The sequence below is a fragment of the Triturus cristatus genome, chromosome 3_1 (assembly GCF_964204655.1).
Source record: "Triturus cristatus chromosome 3_1, aTriCri1.1, whole genome shotgun sequence".
Classification (NCBI taxonomy): domain Eukaryota; kingdom Metazoa; phylum Chordata; class Amphibia; order Caudata; family Salamandridae; genus Triturus; species Triturus cristatus.
Window position 1 is genome coordinate 808,863,694 of NC_140583.1, and position 22,235 is coordinate 808,885,928.

The window sequence follows — 22,235 nt, forward strand, 5'->3', positions numbered from 1 at the left end:
TCTAGTCCTCAGACACTTTCAACAGGTGCGCAGTTCTTCCATGTAAAGGGTAGCACTTACAGAGTGGCAACAGTTTTACGTAAGCGGGCAGCGGAAAGCTCCAGTATCCAGGAAGAACTTGTCGGATGAGCATAGGTCTATCATGGTGACACGCTTTAAAGAACCAGACCACATGGCAGGAGTCTGACAGAAGATGATCTCTTGTCTTTCGGACACAGCGGAGTGGACAATGGCCATTTGATGTTCGGACAAGTACATACCATCAAAACCCAAACTATAGTTTCTTCTCCTGGCCGAGGGTGGAATCTCATGATACTACTGGTTAACCTCATTCCTTTGAGAGCCTTTGTTCCAATTCTCCTATCCGCAGTGCTTTGCGCATGCTGCCTTCCTGAGAACTGTGTACATCTGCTGCTTGTAGGCGCCTCATGGAGGCAGGAAGTTCTCTATCCCTACCTGGGTCACAGAGGGCATGGTTTCATGCAGAATTCAAGACCAATTAAATGGGGAGAAAGTGTCTACTAAGTGAGCGATTTGAAGTGGGCATGACTGTTAGATTACAAGTGATAAACAATACGGGGGAACCACGAGGAATTCAAATAATGGGCCAGAGCTCTGGACAGCTCTGCAATAATGAGGAAAAGAACTACAGATCATCAGCCACAAGAGCGGGAAAGGTATCAAATCGTTACAGCTGGGAGCCAACGACTGGAACATGACTTCAAACACTGTACAAGATTTTCATGCAAATAATGTTGAGTATAGGCTCATGTCTTCGCTGAGCTGGTTGGCATTCAACAGCCCTACTGCACACCGGGGTTATTTTAAAGCTAGAAAAGTGGCCTCCACCTCGAAATGTAAAAAAAACACACACAAATTAGCTTCCGGGACGACAGCTCAAAGCAGACATCTGAAAAATAACGTAGTCTTGTTTTTTTTGTATATAGTAAGCTAATATCCTGGAAGCCAGCAACCCACGGAAGGCAGCAGCTCTGTCATCCCCCACTTTCTTCGCAGCTCCAGTTCCCTAGCTCCTTCAACAGCATCAACACAAACCCACAGGAAAGCTGCTGACAAAGCTATCGTCCAGGTGGCTGATCCCTCACTAAATGCCATGCAGTTATTCACAAACGCAGAATGTCTCAACAGCGTCTGCTTCCCGTCTTTAAAAACAAGTGTTTACAGGGGTTATTGCTTAGCCATCTGAATGTGCGGAGTGACTGATAAAAAAAGTATCTTTGCACGTTCATAAAAACGATACACCTAGCAGGCTTCTTTGCGGTGCAGGCAAGCACTACAGTCCCACAAACCTATGATATCATGTGTTTCCGCTCGCACACACATCCCACCTCACCCTTCGCCCTCCAGAGATACCACAAGCCACTCCCTAGCTGTGCAAAGGACAAATGTTTCATCTTCTTTGCCAAAAGAATGACTATACATATTGCAAGTGCCCAGAACACCGGCTACCATACGTGCCAACAACAACAAACAAGAAACTGTCCTGGTTTCTGGAACACTGGTAACAGGAATTGATTACGTACACCTCCAAAAACTAAAAACATGTGGGTGTACACACCACATTCACTGGCACGAACACTCAGTCCCCAGACTGCCGACACACACACACACACACACACACACACACACACGTGATCCCATAGGCATACGGAGTCTGCGAGTGATACAAATGCTCGACAACACTAAGACACACAGCTCCCCAAACGCACACAAGTGTCTTAACAAAGCAACTCAGGCGTGTAATGTATGATTCCCAGGTCCATACGACTATCCCTCTAAAACGGAGTCACAATACCACCCTCTGTAGATACCCGAAACGGAACCGGAACCATTCCTTACCCCTGAACTACGAACCCTGATGTATCTATGCTCTCATCAAGTCCTCAGATTCTGTGGTAAGGCGGCAGTGTAGAAATGGCAGCCACCCAACGTCCCCGCCTTAAATTCTCTCTCTAAAGCCAGACCGTGGAAATAGATGCATCTGTCAGGTGTAGGGACAGCCAGAAGGCGTCTTTCTTTTCCTGTAGACCTTGCAGAAATAGTCTTGGCAACATAGTCCTACTGATAAAGGGGATTACACTGAAATAGTGAATATAGGGCAAGGAAAATGACAGCACAACACCAGGTGAGGAAAATGACAGGTCGGGGCAAAAGAAAAGATGTGCACACAGCCACTAGGTAAAAAGTTTAAGAAAACTAGCTTTTGCAATTCAAAAGGTCTCGCATTACTTTTAATGTGAGCTATTGGTGTAGCTAATAATAAAGCAATGCCAATAGGCCAACCTTTCAGTAATGCGAGAGCTATTGCACTGCAAAGCAATCGCTGCACTCACGCTTTAAACATCATAGGCTAAAGCGCGGGGGACGCACGCTTTCCCCTCCGTTTATTTACTTTTGCTACAATGGCAGCATCCGCGCTTTAGCATTAAACATATTGAGCTAAAGTGTGGGTGCGTTACTTTCGAAGCAATCGTGGCACCCACACATTAGCTTAAGATGTTTAAAGCTAAAGTGCAGTTGCTGCCATTGTAACAAAAGTAAATAAACAGAAAAAAAGGCACGAGGTCGTGTTCGGCACCGCAAATAACAAAAGAAAGGAACGGACGCCATTTTTCCAGCGGAGACGTGCCGCTCTTGGTACATAAAAAAAAAAATAAGCGTTGCAGGAGAGTGTGTCCCGTCTACTGTTGTAGGCAGGGGGAAGCCATTTAAGAAAATAGTGCTCCCAGGTTGTAATTAAAAAGTACAGAGTAACAACACATATAAAAGGGAAAGTCCTCATGGGAGGTTAGAAGAAGAGAAAAGGTGGTACTAAGGAGGGACTAAGCCTATTGACCAAAGAAAACCTACCATTTACAAAGGACAGGGACAGGAGTCAATTAAAAAGATGGGCGGAGTTTCATGCCCATATCCTGATTAGTGTTACAGCAAACAAATGATGGACAGATTGCAGACAATGCAAACATTCTCCCCAGTCAAAAGATTTGGGTTAAATCCATCGTTCTTTTGCCCACTACGCCATCCCAGTTTGGACCCAGCCATATGCAAATCCGTCTTGACCCTGTGCCCCATGGGAACAGTCCAGACCTAACTGCCAGGACAGGTCCTCCCTGGACCGGAAACAAGCATTCTGGGACCGGTTTCAAGGTATGTCGCCCTTCTTCAGCCAGGCTAGCTTGAATCCAGTGGCAAAGTTGCTTTCTCGCCCTAAGTGCGCCAGGTATGCCCAGACGTGGGTTCTGGGCTCACTGTGCCACTGGAATCAAGCTATCCTGGCTGAAGAGGGGTGAAACCCCGAAACCGGTCCTAGGATGCTTGTTTCCTGTCCAGGGAGGACCTGGCTTGGCAGTTCGGGCTGGACTGCTCCCATGAGGCACAGGGTCAAGATTGATTTGCATATGGCCAGGTCTAAACTGCGAGGAGTTGGAAGCTTCCAGGGAGACGGAGGCTCGAAACCAGTGCTTAATTTGTTAAAAATATAAGTGTGCAGCCTTTGTCAGAGGCCACTGCAGCTTGCACCACCCATTACACCTGCCAGCACTTCCAATGACAGTACCGACATAACTACTAACCATTGCACTCTAACATGTATGACAATTCAGACTATTTCAGGCCACTAAAAGCTATAAGAACGGAATGATCAGCAGGTATTATTCATTTTAAATGTATATCGAGGTATTACAAACTGTTGTTGTGCTCATCTCAAAATTAGACAGACAGCGACACCATGTGATGCACTGTAATTAGTGCTGTTGACAATTATGTGCTGGTGCTGAACACAGGAAACAACTGGCTCAAATTAAGCACTGGTCGAATCATAATATTACAAACAGATTAAAAGAGGGGCAGGCAGCCAGGCGTAGGTGGGAGAATTAAAAGAAGGAAGAGGAGTGCTGCCATCGAAAAGGAGTGGGAAAGGGAAGAGAAGATACAGATAAAACAGGGAGATTAGATATGCAACTAGTCATGAAGAGCCACTTCATAACAAAATGCTGGAGAATTGGATGGCAGAGGGTGGTGGGCACGTAAATGGACAGGTGAGAGAGGCAATGGGTGGAGAAGATGTGAAAACCATTCAATCCACAGGAACAGGAAGGCCTTCGTCACAGGAGTGGGCAGAGTGGGGGAAAAGGCCTACTGGTTTTGGGCGATTATGTCTAATAGGGTTCAACAAAAGTAGCAGGAAATGGCAAGAGTAAAAAGTGGGCTTCAGAGAGCAAGCTATTGGGTGTGGAAAAGAAGAGGGTAGTTGGGGAGCGAGAGAAGGTAAAAGAAGGCATAAAGGAAGGGATCCCCAGCAGCCACCTGGGGGACTGACTAAACTTCTGACTTTACATCCTGGGTTATAATCTCGGTTTTGGCACATCATAGTTCTTGGAAAACCATGGTGTGCCGGGTTTAGTGGCTTAGTGGACTAGTGCAGCCAATGTAGGTGCCTCTGTTTGGCCTCATGGTCACAGGTTCTAATCCCTGTGGGACCTCAGACGGCCTTTCATTCTACTGAGGTCGATAAAATGAGTAACATTAGGTTGAGTAACAATAAATATCAGCCATTCAGCAGCCAAGATACGCTTGGGTGAACGTGCGCTTTACAAATACATATGTTATGTTATCTCCCTGTGCCTCTGATTACAAATATGCCGCTGTAAAAATACCAAGTAAACTGGTGTTATGTAAAAACCAGCGGGGCAGTATGCGGTCGCATTCCATTTTTTTTTACACCAGTTCCTCCCCTTATTTCTGTAATCTGGACTCCGGCACACCCTGGCCCACAATCACGTGCTATGTGCAGCGCTTCACACGAGCGATTCTCCTGCTACCAGGAAAAGGCATTTTGTAAACAACGAACAAAGACCGCTCTGTATGAAATTCCTAAAATGAAATAAACGTGCAACTAAACGAGAGAGTGAGAGAGTGAGAGAATGAGTGAGTGAGTGTCGAAACTAGCGAGAAAGCTGCTCAGCAGTCAGCGAGACAGGAGAATGGAGGCAAGTCAGCCGCATAGGGGCCTGGAGGGCAGAGCACAGCGAAAGCTTTTCCAGAGGGAGGGGGGTGCCGATACGAGCCGGGGCTTCAGAAGACCACAAGAACAAATGAGGCCTGCCATGGATGGGAAAGGAAGCAAAAGCGCCTTCATTTTACAGGTGTTACCCTATTTTCTACAATATACGCCCTCTTAAAAAGCGAAATGCCTCCATGTTCTGTCTCAATGCGCTTTGGTGGGCTCACCTTGTTTGAGACCATCTGGCTGATAGCTATGCCGACGAGGCAACTCAGACAGCATGTGCCCTGCACGGACTGATAGATGGGGAGCGGGCGTGCCTGTGCGCGCGCTCACGAATTTGCCCATGCTTGCCTTGTTGCCGGGGGAAGGCAAGGAAACAAGTGATGCCACACGCAAGCAGCATCGCGAGAGGCGGTCTTCACTTTTGAAGCACTGCACTCGTGCTTGTGGCGCCATCCACCTTGCGGGAGCGAGCAGCGGCCATATGTTTGTAATTAACATGGCTGCGCCGCTGCTCGCTCCCACAAGGTGGATGCCGCCACAAGCACGAGTGCAGTGCTTCAAAGGTGAAGACAGATGGCTAAAGGCCCTCCTAGTGCAGCGCATGCGCGCTGCCTAGGCGAGACCTAAAAACAGACACACCTTTCACTGAAGGGCCTAATAGACCTACACAGTCTCCAACGGGGGCGCGCGCATACACACACCCATCCCTGATAAGTAAACACATGATCATCAACAGCCCCTCACTAGAATGTGCATGCGCACACACATGGACGACACCTTTACTGACATGGTTACACAGCCCTCTCACTGACATGCACTTTGACAAAATGTCTCGGACAACTTTTTTAAAGAAATGCACAAAACAGTCTCTAATGCAAATACATATCCCTCTCATAAATATCCTACTCACAAACACACGAATAATCAGCACTTCACTGACAGCACCTCTAGTTTCAGACACTTATAGACTCTCGCCTATGCCCAGCTTTGCTGATATAGTCATACATATGTTGCACTTCATATCCACGCAAATATGAAGTCCCTCATCGTCACCATACAAAGTGACATACACAACCGCGCCTGAAAAGCACATACGTCTAACCACCGTTACTTACATGTACAAGCAAGCCCTCACAGACACATTCATAAGCCACAAATAAAAGTCCTCACAAGCACACACATCTATAGCTATGTACATACACAATTTCTTACTGACAAGCACACAGTAACCTCTCACCGACACCTCATTTTACAGTCAACGTCAGAAAGATCCTCACTCACACATACAAATCTTAATGCTGCAATATAAAAAACAATCGCTACAACTTATATAGAAGACCTTCACAGGCACTTATAGACCTTTAGCAAGTCTAAAAAGACACTCTCAGTTTGACCACTCTTACAGACATACATTAAGACCTACACAATGACAGACTCCTTGCCACAAATATGAATTCAAGACCCGCGCTGACACACAAGAAGTCCCAACACAAACAATCCCTCACCGACACCATCTTCACTGACAAGCACATCTCCTGCTTACGTCACTTACTGAAAAGCTCATACACTGCCTCTCACTAGGTGTAATAGTAAGGGAGAAACCAGCGTTTAGCAATGAGCAGAAAAAAAACTGTTGAATGGAATTACAACAAATTTGGCAGAAAGCTAGGGCTTTACTCACAAAGCTTGCTTTTTTTATTTGGTGTCATGATATCTGGACGGTGGTCTTGCAGTAGTCCAGCGTTATTAGTTTAAAACAATAAGGGCCTCTGATTTAAAACAATTGCACTAATAAAGACAATGCAGATTCTCCAAGTTAGGTGTAGAGAGAATCTGAATTTTATAAAGGACACGGAGGCTAGCATTATGCATTAGTTTTTATTGCCCTGATCCTTGCAGCATTTCAAAGTAATACATCACAAACTCAAAAATTCCAGAACATAGAATGTCCATAACATATATTAACCCTAACACTGCAGCCATCTTCCTCTTATGTTGCACTTGACTCCAAACTCGTTAACTTCTTTTCTCCAACTGAAAAACTGAATCCTCACTCCAAACTCTACTGGTTTTCTGAAACAGCAAAAACAAACAAATTATGTTTTTTATTCTTTAACCTTCAAAGAATACAAACTCAAAATGTTTTCCCTTATTTTTTTTTTTTATATCCACTCCCTCCTCCATACGCTTACCTGCGAGGGAGGGAGGGATAATGCTAGCCTCCGTGTGCTTTATGAAATCCAGATTCTCTCTACACCTAATTTGGAGAATCTACATTTCATGAAAGGACCGGAGGCTAGATTATGCATGTTCAAAGCTGTGCAACAACCACAGACGAAACATGATCTATTGGTTTCAAATAAAATCGCGCAAAACATCTGCATTTGACCAATCTGCTGCATGTAAAATTTCCTCCAAACGACCACCTGATAAAAAAACCTTACTCGACATCGCACCTCTTGTAATGAATGCGCCCCAAAATCATTCATATCCACACCTGCTTCAAGCATACAATCTCTCACCCATTTTGCAATTGAAGCTGAAGTAACCGGTCTAAATTGTTTCACATACGAGATCACAAGCTGCTCGTCACCATGCCTCCTAAACTCACTCAACCTGTTCTCATACTCTTTTAAACATCTAACCATACACAATTTAGGATGATCTTCAAATTTAGGATAAAATAAAAAATAGATGAAGACACACACTTTGTTCTTCTATTAATCCTGAATAAAACTCCATCTGGATTATAACATCTATTAATAACATCTAAAGCTCGTACATCCGAGACTCTTCTAAAAGAAATGAGGCACAACAAGGATGCCAACTTACCTGACAGTTGTTTTAAATTAAAATATTTATTCATAGGTCAACTCTCAAACATTTGAAGCAATTTCTTCACATCCCAAAAATAATTATACTTTGGTTTTGGAGGCCTTCTCAATTTGATACCTTTCATGACCCTACAGACCAACGTATTCCTACCTACAGAACAGTTATCCACTAAACTATGACCTGCGGCCACTGCTGACCTATAACAATTGATAGTTCTGTAATTCTAACCTTTCTCAAATAAAAAAGATAAAACATTTGACAGTTCTATGGCAGATGCCTCCACAGGATCCAAACCCAGTTCCAAGCACCAACCAACCCATTTCTTCCAAGCTCTAACATACCTCTTTCTTGTCCCTGGAGTCCAAGATTCATTGAGCAACTCCTTAGCCTGCTCCGAAAGGCCTTTGAACTGGATTCCTCCTCTGAAATCTTCCAAACAAGAAAGGTCAATGCCCCTTGCATGACCAAAGGATGAAAAACCTCTTCTTCCCCTATAAAAACATACTCTGTTTCCGGAACCAGAAAAGGTTCCTCCACTGCCATCTCTAACAATCCTGGCATCCAAGCTTGACCTGCCCAAAAAGGTGTCACAATAACTAACTGACATTTCGGTCTCCTCACCACCAACAAAGCCCTCTGTATCATTGCAAAAGGAGGAAATGCATACCCTTTCACCTTGCTCCAATCCTGCTGAAACGCATCCACCTCCTCTGCTAATGGATCCGGTCTCCAATTGTAAAATCTTTCTAGTTGAAACATCAGCCTTGACGCAAACAAGTCCACCTCCAATAGACCCCAAATCCGACAAATTCTCCTGAAATATTTCAAAATTCAGCTTCCAATGGCTGAAATCTCTTAAATATCTCAAATTCCAATCCGCTACAACATTTTTCAATCCTGGAAAGTACTCCGCCTTCAAACCTATTTTCTGTTCCAAACAAAAAGTCCAAATCTTCTCTGCCAGCTGAGTCAAATTCTTCGATCTGCTTCCTCCCAACTTGTTTATATAACGAACAGCAGAAACATTGTCCATCTTTAACAAAACATTGTAATTCCTTAATTTCTTTCCAAACTCCTCAAGGCATAAAGCCCAGCTCTCATCTCCAATCCATTTATATGGTCTTTCCTCTCCTCCAAAGAGGACCTTCCACCTTCCTCCTGTCTCCTGATCCTTTAAACATGCACCCCATCCGAGAAGACTCGTGTCTGTCTCCAACACAAAATCTGGACATATTCCAAAAATCCCTCTTCCATTCCATGCTTCCAAATTCTCTAGCCACCAAAGCAGTTCCTCCCGCGCTTCTGACGTTAAAGATACCAGATTTCCATACCACAAACCTTTCCTTAGATGAAATACCTTCATCCTCTGCAATGCCCTGTAATGAAGCGGGCCTGGAAAAACAGCTTGAAATGATGAAGAAAAAAAGTCCAATCACTCTTGCTACACTCCTCAGGGACACTCTCTCCTTTCTTAATAAACCCTTCCCTTCTGATTTTATATTCACTACTTTTTTGTCTGGTAGACTCAAAGTCTTTTTTACTGTATCTACCATAAAACCCAAGAACTCCAAACATTGACTCTGTTCCAAAACTGACTTTTCCCTGTTCACTATGAAACCCAGACTCTCCAAAAGATCCATTGTTAACAACAACTGCTCCTTCAAAACTTCCTGACTTTGAGACATGATCAAAAAGTCGTCCAAATACATCACTAAACGTACACCTCTCTCTCTCTCAAATACTTTGCAACAGGCCTCAACATTTTGGTAAAGCACCAAGGTGCCGATGCCAGACCAAATGGGAGCGCACAAAACTGAAATAGCTCCCCCATCCACCCGAACTGCAGATTTTTCCAACTCTCTTCTGCAACCAGAATAGTGAAGCATGCATCCTTTAGATCCAGCTTCACCAACCAGTCGTTCTCCTGAAGAATGTCCCTTAACAGATGGATCCCTTCCATCTTGAAATGTCTGTACACAACAAACTGATTCAAATCTCTTAAATTTATCACAGGTCTCCATCCTTTTCTTTACCGAGAAAACAGTACTTACAAATCCTCGATCCTCATCTGAGATTTTTTGTATCGCACCCTTTAACATCTCTCTCATCTCTTTTGCAACTACGACCTGCAATTCCTTCTAAAAAAATAGCTCTATTGGTTCCTTCATCTGAAATGGCTCTTCCTCGAAATCTATTACATAACCCTGACCTGTCTGAATTATCCAATTGTCTCTTGTTATTAATTCCCAATTTCTCATAAACCATTTTAAACTTCCCCCTACCTCGCAGGGGAAAGAACCAGTAATGATCCTCATACTTGCCTGTGACTCCTTGCATGGACTGTGCACATCCCCTTCCACGCGCTCTTCCAATTCTTCCTCTCTGAGGATAAAATCCGGTTGCAGCCTGAAATCCTCTGAAAGCAGCTCTGCCTTGAGATTGGTATTGATCCCTGCTGAATGAACGGCCAGGGAAACAGGCTCTTGCCCCATCCCTCTCAAAAACTCCTCTTCCGAAAACTCTTCTCAGAGAAGTTGGAGCTCTATCTAAACTAGTGAAGGTATTCACATATTTTCCTACTCCCTTCACCAAACAAATAACCTCTAGTATCTTCTGTCGGTTCTTTTCTCGCAAAGTCACCTAATTTTGGACTTATTCTCATTAGAATAGCCTTTCTTCTTTCTGTTGACAAAGGTGAACTGGCATTACCCAAAAAGCAAACTGCTCTTTGGGCCCAGCCTCTCAAAAGCTCGTTATCTCTCTGGATTGACTTCATCTTTGCTTCTTCCACCATATCTAATATGCGTGCTAAAGGACCCACCACATTAATAAACGGTCTTGGCACTGTTTTAGTGCCCTTTCTAAACCTTTTCTTGGGTCCCTTCCCATTTTAAATAGATGACTAATCAAATCTGGGTCAAGGTCCGAAGTCATGCATGCCTTTCCATCCACCACTGGATGCGAACATTCAGCCTTCAGAACGGCTCTTTCCTCTCTCTCAAGTGGCCTTCTGATCCGATGTTTAAAAAAGTTTGCCACATGTGGTAATGGCCACCATTCTGTGCTCCTAGGATGACGAATCCTTTCCGGACTAAACTTATCCTCACCCTGAGAATCCTTAATACTTCCCTTTTGATTACCTTCCTTCTCAATATCTAAATTCCCATTCGTCATCCAAATAATCATCTAGCACAAACTCATCCGCTTCCTCTTCATAATCCTCATTCAGGAATTCTTCCTCATTATTTTCGCCTCTTTGTGCCGCATAGGACACCCTCTTTTGCGCCGCGACGGACACCTTCCCCTTTTGTGGCGCTCGACTCACCAATATCCTTTTTCAAAAATCTAACTCCTATTTCAATATTCTTTTCTTTCCTAGCCCTTTTACCACAACTTCTTACCTCACTACCTTCTCCTTCCTCTGTTGACCAATATTCTTCCTCTGAACATTCTACTGCTCTCCTTTTCTTCTTTAGCACACTCTCTAAAACTTCTTTCATAGAAGTTCTCATTTCTTCTTAAACAATTTTCCTTAATTCCCCTTCATTTGAGGTCTGCGTGCTCTCTGAAATTTCCATGTTTATATATTAAACTTATTAATCTTGTGACCTAACCTCCTATTTTTATCATTTTAATTATATTTTCACTCATCCTAACAAATAACTTGTTTTCTGAATTCTTCTTCTACGTAACAAATGAACTGACATAAATCAGCTGGCTGTCAAAAAACGGAAAAACACTACACAACAACTCTAAAATGGCTCTCCTGCGCCTACACGTAACGAGCGTGTAGACGCAATACAGAGCTTCATCTAGTTCAAAATATCTTGTTTATTCTCCAAATCTAATGCGCACACTCGCCCTGCTGCCAACAAAAGAATTCTCGCGCAACGGAATCCTTCCTTGCCGCGAGTCTGATGATTTACAGCTCACGGCTATCTGAAGAATCCTCGCGCTCACACACGCATCGGAATCCTTCTTCACCGCGAGCCAGATGATTTAAACTGCTCGCAGTGCAACGGTAAATCCATACACTTTTCCCTAATATCTATGTAATACTTTAAAAGAAACAACTACGATTTAAAAATGTCTACCCAGCTAAATTCTAAACCACCGACCCATAAATTGGGTCTTAATCTACAAATAAAAATGCACTCATACCGCTACAAATCACATTCCTCATAAAAATAAACTTCTCATCCATTTATATTCTACATAATGTATCTTGTTTAAACATTTAAATGATTTTAAATTTTACATTATTTTTTATATTACAACATGAAATATAACTAAACAGTTCTTATCTTCGAAGGAGCAGCAATAAAAAGAGGAAGATGGCTGCTGTGTTAGGGTTTATATGTGTTATGGACATTCTATGTTCTGGAATTTTTGAGTTTGTGATGTATTACTTTGAAATGCTGCAAAGAGCAGGGCAATGAAAAGTAATGCATAATGCTAGCCTCCGGTCCCGTCATGAAATCATACATTTATTATTAAAGTGCAATGACCAAATTCCAGTTTATTAGCACAGTAGAGAGAAACTGACAAGTGAAAAACACTTCACTGCCTCACAGATCACATGTAACAACTGCTTTACATGAGAAAATTGCTCAAATTGTCAGATGCATCTTTAATGTGATTTTATTTTACTTAACATGATAATCATCCTGGTTTTGTTTAAACAGCTTTCATTAAAATGAAATATGCATGAAAAAAAACGATGGCATGCACCATAAATTCAGATGCGCAGACTGTAATATGCAATTTATTATCACTGCTGAGGCAGGGGAGGAGAATCAAGAACCACTCGAGCTCCTCCGCACACTCGAACGGTAATAAAAGCATCTTACATACTTAACATTAGTCTGGCAAAGCAGTCTCTAGGCCCGACCTAAAACAAGCATTGGCATAGCCAATAGGTCTCGCCTTTGGGACCTTATAAGTGTTTAGCCATGCAACAGTTGCATACCTAAATACTTATAAAGGTCCCAAAAGCGAGACCTATTGGCTATGCAAAGTGGCCGTGAAAGTAAAAGTGATCGCGATCACGATCAAACATCAAAGCGGCCGCAAAAGTGAAAATAATCACGGTAAAGCGCGGCGCGCGCGCCCACGCACATGCACTGTACCTCTAGGCTGGCCTGGTAGCACTTTTTGGAGTCCTCTCAATAAGTCTCGCCAGACCAGCGCATGCGCTGGGTCAGGCGAGACCTAAAAACATCACTTGTGAATGATTACAAGCTCACACAGGGCCACATGAGAATGATCTGAAAAATACAGGAACTTATTAGCAACTTCACCTATTCACTAAGGGGGACAATTCTGGTTACCTATATGGCAATATATTGTGACGCCTTACTGTTAATGAGTAGACTACACTTACGGAGTTTTGACAATTTGTTCTTAATTGCGGGGCACCAGCGCTTACTACCCAAGTAGTTCTAAATAAACCTGAAAAAATAGGGCTTTTAGTAATGCCAACTACCTGGTTAATACAGGTTAACGAGTCAAGACAAGCACTATTGATTCCTTACATAAAACCACTCACAATCTTTAATACTCAGGCAGGGGACAAGATCCATCCTAGTGTTCAACAAGTCTTCCAGCACATATGAATTAAAGAAAAAAACATGTAACACTGAGTAATGCTTGCTAAGGATATCGTCTAGTAATTATATTACGCTGGAAAACAAAGTGAGGGGACACAATGATCTATGGTGCCTCAAAATCTCCAGAATGATCTTTATGAATGCTCTGAAACATTGTGCTACTCGACGACTAAATTCTAAAATGTGGGCACCGAAATATAACAGTGTAAAATCATCATTTAGTTTCCATCTTATACCAAGAAAACGTTTAAAAGGTAAACTCTCTCTCGCTGGTTGCTTAAAGTTTTAATCCAAAAAAAATACTGCAAATAAACATTTTAAAACAAAGCTTCTCAAGAAGTAGAATTGACACTATTTGCTTTACAAGAAAGGGCCACAGTATTTAACAGTCCCTCTCTGCATCGTTCATCAAATGCTGTAGCCAGAAGTGAAAGTGATGTTTGCATCTGCAGTCTTTCACAATGGAAACCCTCGAAGTCAATTTCTGATCCTTTGGGATAAAAAAAAATACCCTCACTATACATTCTGAGATCAACACAGGTTACACCCAGTTACTGTTCCTGAAATGTTTTCTATTCGCTTCCTGTTGGATTTGATTGTAACTACAGCCAAACGGTGATGGTTGTTATTTTTTTCCCCACCCGAAAAGTTTAGGCTTATTGACATAGGCTATATAGTTCAAATAAGCCATGGAAATTACATTCAAGTCTATTTTTCGTGCACAAAACACCTTTCAGTTTGTTGAACTCAGCAGATTGCTACATGCAGTGTATTCATGGACATACACAACAAAACCACAGGGTTGTAGTTGCCATGCGTGGTATTTTCTTCCCTATGCCAAGCATGCACTCCTCAGTTATTGTCCCCTGCTGCTCAGCCAGTTTGAGTGTGGTGTAATTAGAATGCTGGTGCATGCCTGAATGAGTGAATGTCAGGTGGAGTGCATGGGCTGGGCAGTAAGGATGCTGCTACCGTTGGGGCTTCCTTCATACCAAATTTCCTGTAACCGGAGACTTTTATCCTAAAAAAATAAACAAATCACATTTCACCTTTACTCCTGACCACCCTGCATCTTAATTTGCCACATCCTGACTCCTACCTAGCTAAAACCCACTGTTAACCCAAAGCCTCACCATGCTGCACTAATCCACTTCCTTAAAGTCATTCGTCTTAGGTGTCAGATTTCTTCCTAGAGACACGCTCCTCACTGTGTCTTTCTATTAGGCATGCTCCTTTCAACAACTGAATGGTGGCACAGTCCCATCAGCCTGCTGTAGATGGGACCAAGAACCACACAGGCCCTAAAGCAAATAACATCAGAGCAATCGGACACAAGCAATGGGAACATTACTCTAGGCGTGAGCGCAGTTCGCAGAGTCACACTACGTGGAACTACGCGAAGTGCCGAATAAACTATGCTGCGCTAAGTGGAGTTCTGCAGGTGGCAGAGTACGGTAGGTCGCGCTGATTTTTAGCGCCAAAAGTTTCTCCTGCGCTGTAAAATCAGTACGAACAGCATCACACAGAGTAAAAGAGGGCGCTGCTTCTTTCCGACGCCCTTGTAGATTTTCTACTCAAGCGGCAGCTTCCTCAACGTGAGTGCCAGTTACCTAAGCACGAGCAGCAACTTTCTCAATGCAAGCGGTAGTAACCTGTCGCAACCGCCCATGTTTTGAAATCGACGGGAGGTGGTCTAGCACGCGCGGAGTAGGCAAAACTCCACAAATTCCACTGGAGCAGCGGAATTCTTCGCCCACCCCTACATTATTCACAGCAAGGTCAGCAGCAAAGACTCCCTAAAAAGAGGACAAAAACACAAAAAATAAAAAAAAAGTTTGATTGCTTAAATTTAGGAAGACATGCTGTTGAGACAAATGCCATATACTTTAATCATAAGAAGGGTGCGAGAGGGTTTAAGGGGTACACTGTCTATATGGGGGATACGCCTAACGATCTATACTCGACCTTCCAGAAGAGAACCAAAAGAGACTAAGTCTCTACCTACAAAATTAGGCCGTCTGCTTGATACGCCAACGGCATTCCTTTTATTTAAAAAGGTTCTTGTGACATGCATCATCACAGAGCCACTCCTTTCCTTGGTGATACCCTCTATCCCTGTCCGTTACTCCCGTAATCATGCTCCCATATATTTAAGCTGCGCAGCATGCCCCCGATATCCGAGTATCAGAGTGGGGCTCTGTGACAAAGCAAGTCACCAAACAACTGTTTGACGAGTGAGAGCTCTTTTAAATAAAAGGTGTCTCTTTGGCATATCAAGCAGACAACCCAATTCTGTATGCAGGGACTAACTCGCTTCTGATTTTCAGACTGAGACAAATGCCATACCATGACACATCCTTGATCCCCCAAAAACACCCTGGAGAACAAGCAGGTCGAAAAGCAAGGCAGGGTAATTACAACTATTGTCGAAAGTGTCATACACACGAAAAACAGGGAACCGGCAAGCACTTTTAACTTTATTTGCCAAAACTACTGGATTTCACTTCAACTGCTAAAGCAGAGGCTATGACACAAACAAACTATAGAAGCTACCACTGTACGAACAACAGCTTAAAGAGCTCTCGACATAGGTGTATTCAATTTTCATATTGAAGGCGGCTGAACAGGTCTCAGCACTGATTGAAAGTACAGCATCTGGGTTTTAACCAAACTACGTGTCTGTAATAAAGCAGATTTCACCGTACACTCTGTTTTCTAGTATGTCTTAACCAAATGCAACTTAGTAAACGTTACCCTTAGATTACTTTGGGACTTCCTGATTTCAGTACTAGTAAATCGTCCTAAGCAAAACCCACAAACGCAGGACAGCGGCTCCCTGACCTTGATCACTGAATTTTAAGTGACTGACCCAGAAAAAACAGAAGAGAGCATAATTCGCATTTTAAGACAGAAAATCTACCAAAATGGGTTCAAAGGGGATGACAAATGATTAAGAAATCCCACTGCAAAAACGGAATCCTAGAGAGACAGAGCCTACCAAAGAGTTACTCCATATTATCCGAGAAACAGTAATCCCAGGGACCCTAAATCGCAGCCTCTGGCAGAGAAGAGATGGGAAGATCTTAAGTGCTCTGCTCATCTAAAAGATACCAGAAACATCAAACAACCCAGCAACGCTCCTTTCACCCTGCACTCGCACTCGTACTAGAAGGCGCCATCACTACCTTTAGCTCACCCATGGCAAATCAACCAACAGCAAAACATGTTCCAAACCAGCTACTGGAACCAAGCGCAGTCGCACAGATCACCATGATACTGCCATTCTCTGCTCAACCCGCAACCTATTCTTCCCAGACAAAAGCAAAGCCGGCATTTGACGAGACTCGGTGGTAAATGGATGAAGTGCATCCTGGCTCCAAATTGAGAGAATGAACCGTTTATTTGAGATATTTGAGCCACAATAAACAACAAAGTAGATATCATGGATAGCGGACTAAAATTCCTTTCAATTGAACCCCAGTAAGTAGGGTATGGACTATTAATTCTTGAATGACTTTGGCTGCATACTGAGCAAACTTATTGGTGCTTAAAATAGTCAGATGGCTTGTCCTAATGAGACCCGATTATTAAACTGGGAGTTCAAATGTTGACGGGGAATGCCTTGATTTGTAAGGACTGTGTCTTAAGACAAATACCTATTACGTGTTAACAGGTATTTGTAAACATTATGGGAACCGCTGATTATCAACGAGAGCTGTGTTTTTTTCTAAGTCACTTTGTTTACCTTGAGCACACTGCGTCGTCTGTACTACTGTCACAAAACAAAAAAGTTTATAATGTTATAATATTAAACAGAAGAAAATAAATCCAATCAAATTCTTGAGAGGTTGTTATAATTGAAACATGTAGTCCCTCGTTAAGTGATGTATGCAAGTCCATGTTGAACTTTGTTATACATTTAATTTCCACCATGGTTACCTCTTTAAAAGAGTCCCAATGGACTATTCATCATAATTCTTCCTATGCCCTTATCTTAATGTCATCCATATCCATTCATTCATTGCCCGATGAGACATGGTAGACTTAGGTTAAACTGAGGAATATGCAATGGTGCGTTATTAGAGCAAGGATTTTCTAGTTCACAGGAGGGTGAAATTTAGATAAACGGTAAAAGCATACCATACTACCTCTACTCCAGTTACTCATACTAGTACAGACTTAAAGGGCGATACACAGGATTTGCTGTTTCTGCACTTGACCACAAACACTTGTCTTTTCAAAAGCTTGAAAAATGACAGGGAACGGCAAGGATGACTCAAGCATAGGCTGCGGAAATAAAGTGAAGAGCTACAGCATAGAGCTGGTGAGGATACAGCCTAGAACTAAGGAAAGATAACTGGAAGACTGCACCCTGTATAGGGGACACAGTAAAGATCTTGAATACTATGGCTAAGGTAAGAGAATATGGAGAGTACCGTTGAGAGTCCGGAAAAAGAATGGAGACACAACAGCAAACTAAGGAAGTGTTTGGGTGCAGCATAGAACAAAGAAAAATTGGAGCTTGCATTGTGAAGTGGGGAAAGAGACTAGGGGTATGCACAATAGAGCTGGAGTAAGTGAGTCGGGCTGGAATTGCTACCTTTAGCAGGAAAGACTTGTAAGACTACATGTTAGAGTAGGTGAGGGAGAGATATTGTTAACACCTGCAGCCTTGAGAGAGAATGCGTCAGCAACAGCCTAGAATCAGAGAGCACAATTTCCATGCATACCCTGTGAGAATACTGCAAATAGCTGCAAAAATTAGCGGAAACAAAGATATCCGATTCTTGCACGAATTGTATTGAAAACATCCCTTTATACTGGTCGACTAAAATGCAGGTTGATAAAGATTGTTACTAAAGTTTTTCTGGAAACGAGTGCACTCTGACAACACTGAAGAGCACAGGACAAACAAGTGTTTGTCATGTTACCGGCACCTGTCTGGAACAGAGCACACTCTACCAGATGCCAGAATATGCTAAACAACGGTCCCAATATGACCTGGCACACAGAGATATTTAGCAAACACAAGGAGATTCTGGACGTAGTGCTGAAACTTTTCAAACACTCACCCCCAGTCACAGATCTGGGTTGAATCCATCATTGTGCTTTAGCTCACTTTGCCACCCCAGTTCAGACACAGCTATATGCAAATCAGTCTTGACCCTGTGCCTCATGGTAACAGTCCAGCACGTACTGTGAAGCCATGTCTTCCCTGGACTGGAAACAAGCATCCTGGAACCGCTTTCGGGGTAACACCCCTCATCAGCCAGGCTAGCTTGCCTAGATATTTGCCCAGAATAGCAACTGCTTGGGGCAGCAAAATCATTTGATAACCTTATTACACCAAACTACTACATCTTTTTAAAAAACGTAAAGATTACATTTTATCAGCCGTTTGGGAGTTAAAAAGAGCATATTTCAAAAGTAATAAACAATGGACCATTCTTTTCATTTTAAAAGGTTTTTCACTTTACTAAATATAAAGTATTGCTTAAAGAAATGTGTCTCTAATAAGTGAACATAAGACTAAAATGTCCGTTCCACATTTATGCATGCACTGCTAATTATACTGGTTGCTTTCAGAAAGCGTTCAAGCAATTTGAAGGCTGAGAAGAGTGCTAATAATAACATAACGTCATCACACAAATCTCGCACCATCTCATGCAGCATGACTTGACTTTAACGTACCACCGAGATCAACTTTTGAAACATATAATAACTTAAATGCATGGCTTCTTAACGCAATCTCTTTCCTTCTTAATTTGAGTTTCATCATTGCATGACGATAAATATGCCCACGGTCATGGGGTGGCTGTGGGCCAGTCTTCTGAGATATACTTACCTGCAAAGTACTATGCATGTGCCTTTGCAAAAAGGATTACTGTTAATAGTACAATGTAAATGTAAAATAGTTAACTTGTTGAGATGCTTGTATGCACGCGACTCCGCAACGTGAAAAGTATAGTAGGGTATTAATGAGTGGGGCACCAAAAAAAACACTCTAGATAGGGCTCCAGTATCATACTGTTAATGCCTGACTGGAGACTTGACATAATTACTCATCTCAATTGGAGGTTGCCAATTGACTTCAATTCACCATGGACAACATTTCCCACTACTGGGGTATTAAGAAAAGTACACTCTGGAAGTTGCAGTCTTGGTTAATTCAATTGAAGCGGACGAACACAATTTTAAAATAATGATTTATAAAAGGAAAGCTCAATACTGAAATCTGATGTGACTGGTAACATGAAGTCAGCTGCCCCCTTTACCCCGAGTAGTCTGGCCCCAGAGTAAGCATATCATGTTGTAGCGAAGGAGAACTCCAGTACATCACTTCAGACTCTGACAGAGTGGGTCTGCCACTGAGGGGGAGCGAATGGGAGGTCGCGACTTCCCACTGCAGCGAGGTGTGCGTGAGACCAGCCGCGGTGTAGACCACGGGCTTATATCCACGGACACACCGACAGATTGCTCATCTGGATTTAAGCGAAACCTACGTCTGTGGCTTTTAGTAATTAAAGGCAGACGGACTTAAAGCGGTGTCCTTACAATTTTAAACGGATATTGTTGATCAGCTCACCCGTGGAGTGCCCCGCCCGCGGCCCTGCCAGACTGGTGGAGCAGGGAGCTGCCGAACATACTGCCGAACGGCGCGCAGCCGACCACACCACGTTCCTTCCTTACTGCCTCTGGGCACAGAATTTACCTGCTGAACGTCCCGCCTTCCACCCGTTGACGGGCTCCTTGCTTCTTCGCTGACTGGCCCTGCCTGTCCCTAGTGGGCGTCCGGGCCTGAGGCAGCTGCAAACCCCTGTATTGTGAACGGGACCGGTCGAACTGAGTACACTTCCGCTGACGAGAGCCACCCCGTCTATACACTGCGTCATGAGTGCGTCGTCCCCCGTGCCCCTCCGCCTACAACTTTCTCCCGTGCACCGTGGCTTTATTGTTGGGCTGGACTGTATCACTATCTGAGTCCATTGTAAGAACTCCTGATCAGAAAAGTGTGAGGGTCGCGGGTAAAAAGGCTGAATCTGGAACTACTTGTAGACCTCTTTGGCAGGATACCACTCTATCAGTGGACGTCAAGAGAATTAAATGAAAAGCAGGAAACGTCATGATGAAAGCAACTATGTCGTAGAAAGCGATTTTATTTATGTATTTTTATATAGCGCTAACTTTACCCAGAGGTGTCAGAGCGCTTTACGAGCTAAGTAAATTACATAAGGAATGAAGAGTAGCATGGAAGTAGGTAAAACTATTTATAGGTGCTCGTGGTGAAAGTGAAAAGATGCCAGTCGGTAAGTTCATTTAAGATATATTTTTTGCCAAACAAGACAGGGGTAGCCCACCCAACCGTCCTGCTACAGGATCCAACCGTTTCGGCTCCCGCCCCTCCCGTTCTAGAACCCTACATCAATTAGGGTGACCTACTGGCATTGGTGCAAATTCAGGACGGTGAGTGTAAAAATTCAGGACAAAGGGTCAAAATTCAGGACACAAATTCAGGACAGGAAGTCAAAATTCAGGACAAAAGGTAAGTTTTACAGACACATCAGAGGAGGTCCCGCAATAGTATATAAGTAAGCCCATCCATATCCAAACATATTCAACCATTTGCAAACCTATCCATCATGTATCCATCCATCCATCTATCATTTCACTCATCCATCCCTCCATCCACCCTTTCACTCATCCATCCATCCATCCACCCTTTCACCCTATTCATCTGTACACTCATCCATCCACTCTTCTACCCATCCATCTATTCACTCACCCATCCAGCCATTTACCCTTTCACTACAGCCATCCTTTTAGTTACTCATCCATCCACCCTGTCACTCATCCTCACCCATTCACCCTTTCAGTCATCCATCCATCCTCCCTTTCTCTCTCCATCATCCCTTTCACTTAGCCATCCTTCCTTCCATCCATCCATCCATACATCCACCCACCCACTCATCCATTTACTCATCCACTCATGAATCCATCCAATTACCCTATCACTCATCCATCCTGTGGCATGTTGATTGACTACAAAGTCCAAGCAGACGTCGTAATAATCCAAAGGAAGGTTTATTGGCTAAACATCCAATAAAAGTAAACAGAGAGAAACACAGGCTGGCAGGGAAGCGTCCTAATCAGATCCTGGTCAGCAGATAACTGCCTTGGCAGAACACCACCAACCATGACCTAATCATGGTTCTAACCTAGAATCATGACAATTAAAGAAACAACACGGAATACTATTTAATGTAGAATACTACATACCCTCCCCCATAACAAACAAAAATTACAATAATAATAATCAATACAGTACGTAGTCATTGAACCTTTGTGGCATCTTGCAAACGCGATGATCACGCGTAGATACAACATCCATGGAGATAGAAGATTGACTTGGGGAGTCTATTGTAGAACTCAAAGTAAGATTAATGATGATATTATCTGCATTAGAGTTGTCATCCAAATCAGGACCAAAATTAAACCCATCATCATCTTCATTACCTCCATTTGTATAAACTTTGTTAAAAATCTTAACTTGTTCGTCAGAAACCTTCACAACATTGTTCTTATTCCACCACCCTCTGTTTCCTAGAAACACAGAGGACTCAGTAACTTTAACCACCTTAACTGGTAAAGTAAACTTAGATTGGCCTTTACAGCTTTTAAAAGTTTTTTTTATAATAACCCAATCATTTACCTTGATAAAAGGAACATGATGAGTGGAGCTACCATCATAATTCTTCTTTTGT

The 22,235-nt window shown here is 43.0% G+C and overlaps 1 protein-coding gene across 5 annotated transcripts in view; it reads right to left on the bottom strand.

Annotated features, from left to right (window-relative positions):
* Positions 1 to 20,354, bottom strand: part of HDAC4 (histone deacetylase 4) — a 1,546,655-nt gene extending 1,526,301 nt beyond the window's left edge. For 2 of the 5 annotated variants that reach the window (XM_085645137.1, XM_085645135.1), the window contains exon 1: positions 20,186 to 20,354. The gene's annotated coding sequence lies outside the window, so the exon portion shown is untranslated. Of the gene's footprint in view, positions 1 to 20,028 lie in introns of all 5 variants that reach the window. The other 3 variants (XM_085645138.1, XM_085645136.1, XM_085645139.1) reach the window with 2 other exon arrangements.
* Positions 20,355 to 22,235: the final 1,881 nt, after the last annotated feature.